This window comes from Camellia sinensis, unplaced genomic scaffold, assembly GCF_055761805.1.
Source record: "Camellia sinensis isolate YWXY unplaced genomic scaffold, ASM5576180v1 Unanchor11, whole genome shotgun sequence".
In the NCBI taxonomy this organism is placed as follows: Eukaryota; Viridiplantae; Streptophyta; class Magnoliopsida; order Ericales; family Theaceae; genus Camellia; species Camellia sinensis.
The window spans coordinates 2,551,219-2,564,974 of NW_028128989.1; positions in this window are offsets into that span (position 1 = coordinate 2,551,219).

Sequence of the window (13,756 nt, forward strand, 5' to 3'; positions counted from 1 at the left end):
TATACGGATTCTCCTGCACAGTGGCAGATATGTAAATACGACGTTTACTTACAATTTCTCGCGCGTTACGTTTCGAACACTCGAACACCTATACGGATTCTCCTACACAGTGGCAGATAAGTAAATACGACGTTTACTTACAATTTCTCGCGCGTTACGTTTCGAACACTCGAACACCTATACGGATTCTCCTGCACAGTGGCAGATATGTAAATACGCCGTTTACTTACAACTTCTCGCGCGTTACGTTTCGAACACTCGAACACCTATACGGATTCTCCTGCACAGTGGCAGATATGTAAATACGGCGTTTACTTACAATTTCTCGCGCGTTACGGTTTGAACACTCGAACACCTATACGGATTCTCCTGCACAGTGGCAGATATGTAAATACGGCGTTTAATTACAATTTCTCACGCCTTACGATTCGAACACTCGAACACCTATACGGATTTTCCTGCACAGTGGCAGATATGTAAATACGGCGTTTACTTACAATTTCTTGCGCGTAACGTTTCGAGCACTCGAACACCTATACGGATTCTCCTGCACAGTGGCAGATATGTAAATACGGCGTTTACTTACAATTTCTCGCGCGTTACGTTTCGCACACTCGAACACCTATACGGATTCTCCTGCACAGTGGCAGATATGTAAATACGACGTTTACTTACAATTTCTTGCGCGTTACGTTTCGAACACTCGAACACCTATACGGATTCTCCTGCACAGTGGCAGATATGTAAATACGACGTTTACTTACAATTTCTCGCGCGTTACGGTTCGAACACTCGAACACCTATACGGATTCTCCTGGACAGTGGCAGATATGAAAATACGGCGTTTACATACAATTTCTCGCGCGTTACGTTTCGAACACTCGAACACCTATACGGATTTTCCTGCACAGTGGCAGATATGTAAATACGACGTTTACTTACAATTTCTCGCGCGTTACGTTTCGAACACTCGAACACCTATACGGATTCTCCTACAAAGTGGCAGAAATGTAAATACGGCGTTTACTTACAATTTCTCGCGCGTTACGGTTCGAACACTCGAACACCTATACGGATTCTCCTGCACAGTGGCAGATATGTAAATACGACGTTTACTTACAATTTCTCGCGCGTTACGTTTCGAACACTCGAACACCTATACGGATTCTCCTGCACAGTGGCAGATATGTAAATACGGCGTTTACTTACAATTTCTCGCGCGTTACGTTTCGCACACTCGAACAGCTATACGGATTCTCCTCCACAGAGGCAGAGATGTAAATACGGCGTTTACATATAATTTCTCACGCGTTACGTATCGAACACTCGAAAACCTATACGGATTCTCCTGCACAGTGGCAGATATGTAAATACGACGTTTACTTACAATTTCTCGCGCGTTACGTTTCGAACACTCGAACACCTATACGGATTCTCCTGCACAGTGGCAGATATGTAAATACGGCGTTTACTTACAATTTCTCGCGCGTTACGGTTTGAACAGTCGAACACCTATACAGATTCTCCAGCACAGTGGCAGATATGTAAATACGGCGTTTAATTACAATTTCTCACGCCTTACGATTCGAACACTCGAACACCTATACGGATTTTCCTGCACAGTGGCAGATATGTAAATACGGCGTTTACTTACAATTTCTTGCGCGTTACGTTTCGAGCACTCGAACACCTATACGGATTCTCCTGCACAATGGCAGATATGTAAATACGGCGTTTACTTACAGTTTCTCGCGCGTTACGTTTCGCACACTCGAACACCTATACGGATTCTCCTGCACAGTGGCAGATATGTAAATACGGCGTTTACTTACAATTTCTTGCGCGTTACGTTTCGAACACTCGAACACCTATACGGATTCTCCTGCACAGTGGCAGATATGTAAATACGACGTTTACTTACAATTTCTAGCGCGTTACGTTTCGCACACTCGAACAGCTATACGGATTCTCCTGCACAGTGGCAGATATGTAAATACGGCGTTTACATACAATTTCTCGCGCGTTACTTTTGGAACACTCGAACACCTATACGGATTCTCCTGCACAGTGGCAGATATGTAAATACGACGTTTACTTACAATTTCTCGCGCGTTACGTTTCGAACACTCGAACACCTATACGGATTCTCCTGCACAGTGGCAGATATGTAAATACGGCGTTTACTTACAATTTCTCGCGCGTTACGTTTCGCACACTCGAACAGCTATACGGATTCTCCTCCACAGAGGCAGAGATGTAAATACGGCGTTTACATATAATTTCTCACGCGTTACGTATCGAACACTCGAAAACCTATACGGATTCTCCTTCACAGTGGCAGATATGTAAATACGACGTTTACTTACAATTTCTCGCGCGTTACGTTTCGAACACTCGAACACCTATACGGATTCTCCTGCACAGTGGCAGATATGTAAATACGGCGTTTACTTATAATTTCTCGCGCGTTACGGTTTGAACAGTCGAACACCTATACAGATTCTCCAGCACAGTGGCAGATATGTAAATACGGCGTTTAATTACAATTTCTCACGCCTTACGATTCGAACACTCGAACACCTATACGGATTTTCCTGCACAGTGGCAGATATGTAAATACGGCGTTTACTTACAATTTCTTGCGCGTTACGTTTCGAGCACTCGAACACCTATACGGATTCTCCTGCACAATGGCAGATATGTAAATACGGCGTTTACTTACAATTTCTCGCGCGTTACGTTTCGCACACTCGAACACCTATACGGATTCTCCTGCACAGTGGCAGATATGTAAATACGGCGTTTACTTACAATTTCTTGCGCGTTACGTTTCGAACACTCGAACACCTATACGGATTCTCCTGCACAGTGGCAGATATGTAAATACGACGTTTACTTACAATTTCTAGCGCGTTACGTTTCGCACACTCGAACAGCTATACGGATTCTCCTGCACAGTGGCAGATATGTAAATACGGCGTTTACAAACAATTTCTCGCGCGTTACTTTTGGAACACTCGAACACCTATACGGATTCTCCTGCACAGTGGCAGATATGTAAATACGACGTTTACTTACAATTTCTCGCGCGTTACGTTTCGAACACTCGAACACCTATACGGATTCTCCTGCATAGTGGCAGATATTTAAATACGGCGTTTACTTACAATTTCTCGCGCGTTACGGTTTGAACACTCGAACACCTATACGGATTCTCCTGCACAGTGGCAGATATGTAAATACGACGTTTACTTACAATTTCTCGCGCGTTACGTTTCGAACACTCGAACACCTATACGGATTCTCCTGCACAGTGGCAGATATGTAAATACGGCGTTTACTTACAATTTCTCGCGCGTTACGTTTCGCACACTCGAACAGCTATACGGATTCTCCTCCACAGAGGCAGAGATGTAAATACGGCGTTTACATATAATTTCTCACGCGTTACGTATCGAACACTCGAAAACCTATACGGATTCTCCTGCACAGTGGCAGATATGTAAATACGACGTTTACTTACAATTTCTCGCGCGTTACGTTTCGAACACTCGAACACCTATACGGATTCTCCTACACAGTGGCAGATATGTAAATACGGCGTTTACTTACAATTTCTCGCGCGTTACGGTTTGAACAGTCGAACACCTATACAGATTCTCCAGCACAGTGGCAGATATGTAAATACGGCGTTTAATTACAATTTCTCACGCCTTACGATTCGAACACTCGAACACCTATACGGATTTTCCTGCACAGTGGCAGATATGTAAATACGGCGTTTACTTACAATTTCTTGCACGTTACGTTTCGAGCACTCGAACACCTATACGGATTCTCCTGCACAATGGCAGATATGTAAATACGGCGTTTACTTACAGTTTCTCGCGCGTTACGTTTCGCACACTCGAACACCTATACGGATTCTCCTGCACAGTGGCAGATATGTAAATACGGCGTTTACTTACAATTTCTTGCGCGTTACGTTTCGAACACTCGAACACCTATACGGATTCTCCTGCACAGTGGCAGATATGTAAATACGACGTTTACTTACAATTTCTAGCGCGTTACGTTTCGCACACTCGAACAGCTATACGGATTCTCCTGCACAGTGGCAGATATGTAAATACGGCGTTTACATACAATTTCTCGCGCGTTACTTTTGGAACACTCGAACACCTATACGGATTCTCCTGCACAGTGGCAGATATGTAAATACGACGTTTACTTACAATTTCTCGCGCGTTACGTTTCGAACACTCGAACACCTATACGGATTCTCCTGCACAGTGGCAGATATGTAAATACGGCGTTTACTTACAATTTCTCGCGCGTTACGTTTCGCACACTCGAACAGCTATACGGATTCTCCTCCACAGAGGCAGAGATGTAAATACGGCGTTTACATATAATTTCTCACGCGTTACGTATCGAACACTCGAAAACCTATACGGATTCTCCTGCACAGTGGCAGATATGTAAATACGACGTTTACTTAAAATTTCTCGCGCGTTACGTTTCGAACACTCGAACAGCTATACGGATTCTCCTGCACAGTGGCAGATATGTAAATACGGCGTTTACAAACAATTTCTCGCGCGTTACTTTTGGAACACTCGAACACCTATACGGATTCTCCTGCACAGTGGCAGATATGTAAATACGACGTTTACTTACAATTTCTCGCGCGTTACGTTTCGAACACTCGAACACCTATACGGATTCTCCTGCATAGTGGCAGATATTTAAATACGGCGTTTACTTACAATTTCTCGCGCGTTACGGTTTGAACACTCGAACACCTATACGGATTCTCCTGCACAGTGGCAGATATGTAAATACGACGTTTACTTACAATTTCTCGCGCGTTACGTTTCGAACACTCGAACACCTATACGGATTCTCCTGCACAGTGGCAGATATGTAAATACGGCGTTTACTTACAATTTCTCGCGCGTTACGTTTCGCACACTCGAACAGCTATACGGATTCTCCTCCACAGAGGCAGAGATGTAAATACGGCGTTTACATATAATTTCTCACGCGTTACGTATCGAACACTCGAAAACCTATACGGATTCTCCTGCACAGTGGCAGATATGTAAATACGACGTTTACTTACAATTTCTCGCGCGTTACGTTTCGAACACTCGAACACCTATACGGATTCTCCTGCACAGTGGCAGATATGTAAATACGGCGTTTACTTACAATTTCTCGCGCGTTACGGTTTGAACAGTCGAACACCTATACAGATTCTCCAGCACAGTGGCAGATATGTAAATACGGCGTTTAATTACAATTTCTCACGCCTTACGATTCGAACACTCGAACACCTATACGGATTTTCCTGCACAGTGGCAGATATGTAAATACGGCGTTTACTTACAATTTCTTGCGCGTTACGTTTCGAGCACTCGAACACCTATACGGATTCTCCTGCACAATGGCAGATATGTAAATACGGCGTTTACTTACAGTTTCTCGCGCGTTACGTTTCGCACACTCGAACACCTATACGGATTCTCCTGCACAGTGGCAGATATGTAAATACGGCGTTTACTTACAATTTCTTGCGCGTTACGTTTCGAACACTCGAACACCTATACGGATTCTCCTGCACAGTGGCAGATATGTAAATACGACGTTTACTTACAATTTCTAGCGCGTTACGTTTCGCACACTCGAACAGCTATACGGATTCTCCTGCACAGTGGCAGATATGTAAATACGGCGTTTACATACAATTTCTCGCGCGTTACTTTTGGAACACTCGAACACCTATACGGATTCTCCTGCACAGTGGCAGATATGTAAATACGACGTTTACTTACAATTTCTCGCGCGTTACGTTTCGAACACTCGAACACCTATACGGATTCTCCTGCACAGTGGCAGATATGTAAATACGGCGTTTACTTACAATTTCTCGCGCGTTACGTTTCGCACACTCGAACAGCTATACGGATTCTCCTCCACAGAGGCAGAGATGTAAATACGGCGTTTACATATAATTTCTCACGCGTTACGTATCGAACACTCGAAAACCTATACGGATTCTCCTGCACAGTGGCAGATATGTAAATACGACGTTTACTTACAATTTCTCGCGCGTTACGTTTCGAACACTCGAACACCTATACGGATTCTCCTGCACAGTGGCAGATATGTAAATACGGCGTTTACTTATAATTTCTCGCGCGTTACGGTTTGAACAGTCGAACACCTATACAGATTCTCCAGCACAGTGGCAGATATGTAAATACGGCGTTTAATTACAATTTCTCACGCCTTACGATTCGAACACTCGAACACCTATACGGATTTTCCTGCACAGTGGCAGATATGTAAATACGGCGTTTACTTACAATTTCTTGCGCGTTACGTTTCGAGCACTCGAACACCTATACGGATTCTCCTGCACAATGGCAGATATGTAAATACGGCGTTTACTTACAATTTCTCGCGCGTTACGTTTCGCACACTCGAACACCTATACGGATTCTCCTGCACAGTGGCAGATATGTAAATACGGCGTTTACTTACAATTTCTTGCGCGTTACGTTTCGAACACTCGAACACCTATACGGATTCTCCTGCACAGTGGCAGATATGTAAATACGACGTTTACTTACAATTTCTAGCGCGTTACGTTTCGCACACTCGAACAGCTATACGGATTCTCCTGCACAGTGGCAGATATGTAAATACGGCGTTTACAAACAATTTCTCGCGCGTTACTTTTGGAACACTCGAACACCTATACGGATTCTCCTGCACAGTGGCAGATATGTAAATACGACGTTTACTTACAATTTCTCGCGCGTTACGTTTCGAACACTCGAACACCTATACGGATTCTCCTGCATAGTGGCAGATATTTAAATACGGCGTTTACTTACAATTTCTCGCGCGTTACGGTTTGAACACTCGAACACCTATACGGATTCTCCTGCACAGTGGCAGATATGTAAATACGACGTTTACTTACAATTTCTCGCGCGTTACGTTTCGAACACTCGAACACCTATACGGATTCTCCTGCACAGTGGCAGATATGTAAATACGGCGTTTACTTACAATTTCTCGCGCGTTACGTTTCGCACACTCGAACAGCTATACGGATTCTCCTCCACAGAGGCAGAGATGTAAATACGGCGTTTACATACAATTTCTCACGCGTTACGTATCGAACACTCGAAAACCTATACGGATTCTCCTGCACAGTGGCAGATATGTAAATACGACGTTTACTTACAATTTCTCGCGCGTTACGTTTCGAACACTCGAACACCTATACGGATTCTCCTGCACAGTGGCAGATATGTAAATACGGCGTTTACTTACAATTTCTCGCGCGTTACGGTTTGAACACTCGAACACCTATACAGATTCTCCAGCACAGTGGCAGATATGTAAATACGGCGTTTAATTACAATTTCTCACGCCTTACGATTCGAACACTCGAACACCTATACGGATTTTCCTGCACAGTGGCAGATATGTAAATACGGCGTTTACTTACAATTTCTTGCGCGTTACGTTTCGAGCACTCGAACACCTATACGGATTCTCCTGCACAATGGCAGATATGTCAATACGGCATTTACTTACAATTTCTCGCGCGTTACGTTTCGCACACTCGAACACCTATACGGATTCTCCTGCACAGTGGCAGATATGTAAATACGGCGTTTACTTACAATTTCTTGCGCGTTACGTTTCGAACACTCGAACACCTATACGGATTCTCCTGCACAGTGGCAGATATGTAAATACGACGTTTACTTACAATTTCTAGCGCGTTACGTTTCGCACACTCGAACAGCTATACGGATTCTCCTGCACAGTGGCAGATATGTAAATACGGCGTTTACATACAATTTCTCGCGCGTTACGTTTCGAACACTCGAACACCTATACGGATTCTCCTGCACAGTGGCAGATATGTAAATACGACGTTTACTTACAATTTCTCGCGCGTTACGTTTCGAACACTCGGACACCTATACGGATTCTCCTGCATAGTGGCAGATATTTAAATACGGCGTTTACTTACAATTTCTCGCGCGTTACGGTTTGAACACTCGAACACCTATACAGATTCTCCTGCACAGTGGCAGATATGTAAATACGACGTTTACTTACAATTTCTCGCGCGTTACGTTTCGAACACTCGAACACCTATACGGATTCTCCTGCACAGTGGCAGATATGTAAATACGGTGTTTACTTACAATTTCTCGCGCGTTACGTTTGGCACACTCGAACAGCTATACGGATTCTCCTGCACAGAGGTAGAGATGTAAATACGGCGTTTACATACAATTTCTCACGCGTTACGTATCGAACACTCGAACACCTATACGGATTCTCCTGCACCGTTGCAGATATGTAAATACGACGTTTACTTACAATTTCTCGCGCGTTACGTTTCGAACACTCGAACACCTATACGGATTCCCCTGCACAGTGGCAGATATGTAAATACGGCTTTTACTTACAATTTCTCGCGCGTTACGGTTCGAACACTCGAACACCTATACGGATTCTCCTGGATAGTGGCAGATATGTAAATACGGCGTTTACTTACAATTTCTCACGCGTTACGTTTCGAACACTCGAACACCTATACGGATTATCCTGCACAGTGGCAGATATGTAAATACGGCGTTCACTTACAATTTCTCGCGCGTTACGTTTGGCACACTCGAACACCAATACGGATTCTCCTGCGCAGTGGCAGATATGTAAATACGACGTTTACTTACAATTTCTCGCGCGTTACGTTTCGAACACTCGAACACCTATACGGATTCTCCTGCACAGTGGCAGATAAGTAAATACGACGTTTACTTACAATTTCTCGCGCGTTACGTTTCGAACACTCGAACACCTATACGGATTCTCCTGCACAGTGGCAGATATGTAAATACGACGTTTACTTACAATTTCTCGCGCGTTACGTTTCGAACACTCGAACACCTATACGGATTCTCCTGCACAGTGGCAGATATGTAAATACGGCGTTTACTTACAATTTCTCGCGCGTTACGGTTTGAACAGTCGAACACCTATACAGATTCTCCAGCACAGTGGCAGATATGTAAATACGGCGTTTAATTACAATTTCTCACGCCTTACGATTCGAACACTCGAACACCTATACGGATTTTCCTGCACAGTGGCAGATATGTAAATACGGCGTTTACTTACAATTTCTTGCGCGTTACGTTTCGAGCACTCGAACACCTGTACGGATTCTCCTGCACAATGGCAGATATGTAAATACGGCGTTTACTTACAATTTCTCGCGCGTTACGTTTCGCACACTCGAACACCTATACGGATTCTCCTGCACAGTGGCAGATATGTAAATACGGCGTTTACTTACAATTTCTTGCGCGTTACGTTTCGAACACTCGAACACCTATACGGATTCTCCTGCACAGTGGCAGATATGTAAATACGACGTTTACTTACAATTTCTAGCGCGTTACGTTTCGCACACTCGAACAGCTATACGGATTCTCCTGCACAGTGGCAGATATGTAAATACGGCGTTTACATACAATTTCTCGCGCGTTACTTTTGGAACACTCGAACACCTATACGGATTCTCCTGCACAGTGGCAGATATGTAAATACGACGTTTACTTACAATTTCTCGCGCGTTACGTTTCGAACACTCGAACACCTATACGGATTCTCCTGCATAGTGGCAGATATTTAAATACGGCGTTTACTTACAATTTCTCGCGCGTTACGGTTTGAACACTCGAACACCTATACGGATTCTCCTGCACAGTGGCAGATATGTAAATACGACGTTTACTTACAATTTCTCGCGCGTTACGTTTCGAACACTCGAACACCTATACGGATTCTCCTGCACAGTGGCAGATATGTAAATACGGCGTTTACTTACAATTTCTCGCGCGTTACGTTTCGCACACTCGAACAGCTATACGGATTCTCCTCCACAGAGGCAGAGATGTAAATACGGCGTTTACATACAATTTCTCACGCGTTACGTATCGAACACTCGAAAACCTATACGGATTCTCCTGCACAGTGGCAGATATGTAAATACGACGTTTACTTACAATTTCTCGCGCGTTACGTTTCGAACACTCGAACACCTATACGGATTCTCCTGCACAGTGGCAGATATGTAAATACGGCGTTTACTTACAATTTCTCGCGCGTTACGGTTTGAACACTCGAACACCTATACAGATTCTCCAGCACAGTGGCAGATATGTAAATACGGCGTTTAATTACAATTTCTCACGCCTTACGATTCGAACACTCGAACACCTATACGGATTTTTCTGCACAGTGGCAGATATGTAAATACGGCGTTTACTTACAATTTCTTGCGCGTTACGTTTCGGGCACTCGAACACCTATACGGATTCTCCTGCACAATGGCAGATATGTAAATACGGCATTTACTTACAATTTCTCGCGCGTTACGTTTCGCACACTCGAACACCTATACGGATTCTCCTGCACAGTGGCAGATATGTAAATACGGCGTTTACTTACAATTTCTTGCGCGTTACGTTTCGAACACTCGAACACCTATACGGATTCTCCTGCACAGTGGCAGATATGTAAATACGACGTTTACTTACAATTTCTAGCGCGTTACGTTTCGCACACTCGAACAGCTATACGGATTCTCCTGCACAGTGGCAGATATGTAAATACGGCGTTTACATACAATTTCTCGCGCGTTACGTTTCGAACACTCGAACACCTATACGGATTCTCCTGCACAGTGGCAGATATGTAAATACGACGTTTACTTACAATTTCTCGCGCGTTACGTTTCGAACACTCGGACACCTATACGGATTCTCCTGCATAGTGGCAGATATTTAAATACGGCGTTTACTTACAATTTCTCGCGCGTTACGGTTTGAACACTCGAACACCTATACAGATTCTCCTGCACAGTGGCAGATATGTAAATACGACGTTTACTTACAATTTCTCGCGCGTTACGTTTCGAACACTCGAACACCTATACGGATTCTCCTGCACAGTGGCAGATATGTAAATACGGTGTTTACTTACAATTTCTCGCGCGTTACGTTTGGCACACTCGAACAGCTATACGGATTCTCTTGCACAGAGGTAGAGATGTAAATACGGCGTTTACATACAATTTCTCACGCGTTACGTATCGAACACTCGAACACCTATACGGATTCTCCTGCACCGTTGCAGATATGTAAATACGACGTTTACTTACAATTTCTCGCGCGTTACGTTTCGAACACTCGAACACCTATACGGATTCCCCTGCACAGTGGCAGATATGTAAATACGGCTTTTACTTACAATTTCTCGCGCGTTACGGTTCGAACACTCGAACACCTATACGGATTCTCCTGGATAGTGGCAGATATGTAAATACGGCGTTTACTTACAATTTCTCACGCGTTACGTTTCGAACACTCGAACACCTATACGGATTATCCTGCACAGTGGCAGATATGTAAATACGGCGTTCACTTACAATTTCTCGCGCGTTACGTTTGGCACACTCGAACACCTATACGGATTCTCCTGCACAGTGGCAGATATGTAAATACAACGTTTACTTACAATTTCTCGCGCGTTACGTTTCGAACACTCGAACACCTATACGGATTCTCCTGCACAGTGGCAGATAAGTAAATACGACGTTTACTTACAATTTCTCGCGCGTTACGTTTCGAACACTCGAACACCTATACGGATTCTCCTGCACAGTGGCAGATATGTAAATACGACGTTTACTTACAATTTCTCGCGCGTTACGTTTCGAACACTCGAACACCTATACGGATTCTCCTGCACAGTGGCAGATATGTAAATACGGCGTTTACTTACAATTTCTCGCGCGTTACGGTTTGAACAGTCGAACACCTATACAGATTCTCCAGCACAGTGGCAGATATGTAAATACGGCGTTTAATTACAATTTCTCACGCCTTACGATTCGAACACTCGAACACCTATACGGATTTTCCTGCACAGTGGCAGATATGTAAATACGGCGTTTACTTACAATTTCTTGCGCGTTACGTTTCGAGCACTCGAACACCTATACGGATTCTCCTGCACAATGGCAGATATGTAAATACGGCGTTTACTTACAATTTCTCGCGCGTTACGTTTCGCACACTCGAACACCTATACGGATTCTCCTGCACAGTGGCAGATATGTAAATACGGCGTTTACTTACAATTTCTTGCGCGTTACGTTTCAAACACTCGAACACCTATACGGATTCTCCTGCACAGTGGCAGATATGTAAATACGACGTTTACTTACAATTTCTAGCGCGTTACGTTTCGCACACTCGAACAGCTATACGGATTCTCCTGCACAGTGGCAGATATGTAAATACGGCGTTTACATACAATTTCTCGCGCGTTACTTTTGGAACACTCGAACACCTATACGGATTCTCCTGCACAGTGGCAGATATGTAAATACGACGTTTACTTACAATTTCTCGCGCGTTACGTTTCGAACACTCGAACACCTATACGGATTCTCCTGCATAGTGGCAGATATTTAAATACGGCGTTTACTTACAATTTCTCGCGCGTTACGGTTTGAACACTCGAACACCTATACGGATTCTCCTGCACAGTGGCAGATATGTAAATACGACGTTTACTTACAATTTCTCGCGCGTTACGTTTCGAACACTCGAACACCTATACGGATTCTCCTGCACAGTGGCAGATATGTAAATACGGCGTTTACTTACAATTTCTCGCGCGTTACGTTTCGCACACTCGAACAGCTATACGGATTCTCCTCCACAGAGGCAGAGATGTAAATACGGCGTTTACATACAATTTCTCACGCGTTACGTATCGAACACTCGAAAACCTATACGGATTCTCCTGCACAGTGGCAGATATGTAAATACGACGTTTACTTACAATTTCTCGCGCGTTACGTTTCGAACACTCGAACACCTATACGGATTCTCCTGCACAGTGGCAGATATGTAAATACGGCGTTTACTTACAATTTCTCGCGCGTTACGGTTTGAACACTCGAACACCTATACAGATTCTCCAGCACAGTGGCAGATATGTAAATACGGCGTTTAATTACAATTTCTCACGCCTTACGATTCGAACACTCGAACACCTATACGGATTTTCCTGCACAGTGGCAGATATGTAAATACGGCGTTTACTTACAATTTCTTGCGCGTTACGTTTCGAGCACTCGAACACCTATACGGATTCTCCTGCACAATGGCAGATATGTAAATACGGCATTTACTTACAATTTCTCGCGCGTTACGTTTCGCACACTCGAACACCTATACGGATTCTCCTGCACAGTGGCAGATATGTAAATACGGCGTTTACTTACAATTTCTTGCGCGTTACGTTTCGAACACTCGAACACCTATACGGATTCTCCTGCACAGTGGCAGATATGTAAATACGACGTTTACTTACAATTTCTAGCGCGTTACGTTTCGCACACTCGAACAGCTATACGGATTCTCCTGCACAGTGGCAGATATGTAAATACGGCGTTTACATACAATTTCTCGCGCGTTACGTTTCGAACACTCGAACACCTATACGGATTCTCCTGCACAGTGGCAGATATGTAAATACGACGTTTACTTACAATTTCTCGCGCGTTACGTTTCGAACACTCGGACACCTATACGGATTCTCCTGCATAGTGGCAGATATTTAAATACGGCGTTTACTT